The following is a 3,163-nucleotide window of genomic DNA, read 5'->3' as shown; positions in this document are numbered from 1 at the left end:
AGTGATGTTTAGAACTCCGTTGTAACCCTAACCAAGCGCCCCGAGCGAATAGCGGTGATAAGAAAGAAAGGCACCCGATTGTGTACGTGAACGAGATGGGGACAGGGGGTGGGGGTGGGGTGGGGCAGGGAGACCTTGGTGGTCGTCGATGTCATTTGGGTTATGAAATCAAAAAACATTGTAATACAGTAGCATACCGAAGCTGAAGACAGCAGATATTTAAGGATCTGACCCTTAAAAATAACAAAAAAACATTTTCGCCTAAAATGACATACCCAAATCCAACTGCCTGTAGCTCAGGACCTGAAAGCAAGGATATGCATATTATTGATACCATTTGAAAGGAAACGTTTTGAAGTTTGTGGAAATGTTAAATTAGTGTAGGAGAATATAACACATTAGATCTGGTAAAAGATAATACAAAGAAAAAAACATGCATTTTATCAGATTTTTTTGTTCCATATTTTAAATGCAAATATGGCCACAATGTATTATTCCAGTTTAGGAGCAATTTAGATTTTGGCCACTAGATGGCAGCAGTGTATGTGCAAAGTTTTAAACTGATCCAATGAACCATTATATTACTGTTCAACATGTTGTATCAAGTTGTATCACCTGGTTCACCAACTACTTCTCTGATAGAGTTCAGTGTATCAAATCGGAGGGCCTGTTGTCCCGACCTCTGACAGTCTCTATGGGGGTGCCACAGGGTTAAATTCTCGGGCCAACTCTCTTCTCTGTATACATCAATGATGTCTCTCTTGCTGCTGGTGATTCTCTGATCCACCTCTACGCAGACGACACCATTCTGTATACCTCTAGCCCTTCGTTGGACACTGTATTATCTAACCTCCAGATGAGCTTCAATGCCATACAACTCTTCTTCCGTGGCCTCCAACTGCTCTTAAATGCAAGTAAAACTAAATGCATGCTCTTCAACCGATCGCTGCCCGCACCTGCCCACCCGTCCAGCATCACTAATCTGGACGGTTCTGACTTAGAATATGTGGACAACTACAAATACCTAGGTATCTGGTTAGACTGTAAACTCTCCTTCCAGACTCACATTAAGCATCTCCAATCCAAAATTAAATCTAGAATCGGCTTTCTATTTCGCAACAAAGCATCCTTCACTCATGCTGCCAAACGTACCCTCGTAAAACTGCCAATCCTACCGATCCTCGACGATGTCATTTACAAAATAGCCTCCAACACTCTACTCAACAAATTGGATGCAGTCTATCACAGTGCCATCCATTTTATCACCAAAGTCCCATATACTACCCACCACTGCAACCTCTCATTGGCTGGCCCTGGTTTCATACTCACCGCCAAACTCACTGGCTCCAGGTCATCTACAAGTCTCTGCTAGGTAAAGCCCCACCTTATCTCAGCTCACTGGTCACCATAACAGCACCCACGCTTAGCACGCGCACCAGCAGGTATATCTCACTGGTCACCCCCAAAGCCAATTCTTCCTTTGGCCGCCTTTCCTTCCAGTTCTCTGCTGCCAATGACTGGAACGAACTGCAAAAATCACTGAAGCTGGAGGCTCATATCTCCCTCATTAGCTTTAAGCACCAGCTGTCAGAGCAGCTCACAGATCACTGCACCTGTACATAGCCCATCTGTAAATAGCCCATCCAACTACCTCATCCCCATACTGTATTTATTTATTTATCTTGCTCCTTTGCACCCCAGTATCTCTACTTGCACATTCATCTTCTGCACATCTACCATTCCAGTGTTTAATTGCTATATTGTAATTACTTTGCCACCATGGCCTATTTATTTCCTTACCTCCCTTATCCTACCTCATTTGCACATACTGTATATAGACTTTTCTACTGTATTATTGACTGTATGTTTGTGTATTCCATGTGTAACTCTGTGTTGTATGTGTCGAACTGCTTTGCTTTATCTTGGAGAGGTCGCAGTTGCAAATGAGAACTTGTTCTCAACTAGCCTACCTGGTTAAATATAGGTGAAATAAATAAATAAATACAAAAGTCTGCCCAAATGTGCCTAATTGGTTTATTAATACATTTTCAAGTTTACATTTACATTTACATTACATTTAAGTCATTTAGCAGACGCTCTTATCCAGAGCGACTTACAAATTGGTGCATTCACCTTATGACATCCAGTGGAACAGTAGTGCATCTAAATCTTTTAAGGGGGGTGAGAGGGATTACTTTATCCTATCCTAGGTATTCCTTAAAGAGGTGGGGTTTCAGGTGTCTCCGGAAGGTGGTGATTGACTCCGCTGTCCTGGCGTCGTGAGGGAGTTTGTTCCACCATTGGGGGGCCAGAGCAGCGAACAGTTTTGACTGGGCTGAGCGGGAACTGTACTTCCTCAGTGGTAGGGAGGCGAGCAGGCCAGAGGTGGATGAACGCAGTGCCCTTGTTTGGGTGTAGGGCCTGATCAGAGCCTGGAGGTACTGAGGTGCCGTTCCCCTCACAGCTCCGTAGGCAAGCACCATGGTCTTGTAGCGGATGCGAGCTTCAACTGGAAGCCAGTGGAGAGAGCGGCGGAGCGGGGTGACGGGAGAGAACTTGGGAAGGTTGAACACCAGACGGGCTGCGGCGTTCTGGATGAGTTGTAGGGTTTAATGGCACAGGCAGGGAGCCCAGCCAACAGCGAGTTGCAGTAATCCAGACGGGAGATGACAAGTGCCTGGATTAGGACCTGCGCCGCTTCCTGTGTGAGGCAGGGTCGTACTCTGCGGATGTTGTAGAGCATGAACCTACAGGAACGGGCCACCGCCTTGATGTTAGTTGAGAACGACAGGGTGTTGTCCAGGATCACGCCAAGGTTCTTAGCGCTCTGGGAGGAGAACACAATGGAGTTGTCAACCGTGATGGCGAGATCATGGAACGGGCAGTCCTTCCCGGGAGGAAGAGCAGCTCCGTCTTGCCGAGGTTCAGCTTGAGGTGGTGATCCGTCATCCACACTGATATGTCTGCCAGACATGCAGAGATGCGATTCGCCACCTGGTCATCAGAAGGGGGAAAGGAGAAGATTAATTGTGTGTCGTCTGCATAGCAATGATAGGAGAGACCATGTGAGGTTATGACAGAGCCAAGTGACTTGGTGTATAGCGAGAATAGGAGAGGGCCTAGAACAGAGCCCTGGGGGACACCAGTGGTGAGAGCACGTGGT

This window comes from Oncorhynchus nerka, linkage group LG7 (assembly GCF_034236695.1).
Source record: "Oncorhynchus nerka isolate Pitt River linkage group LG7, Oner_Uvic_2.0, whole genome shotgun sequence".
NCBI lineage: Eukaryota > Metazoa > Chordata > Actinopteri > Salmoniformes > Salmonidae > Oncorhynchus > Oncorhynchus nerka.
Note: the sequence above shows the minus strand (reverse complement) of the source record.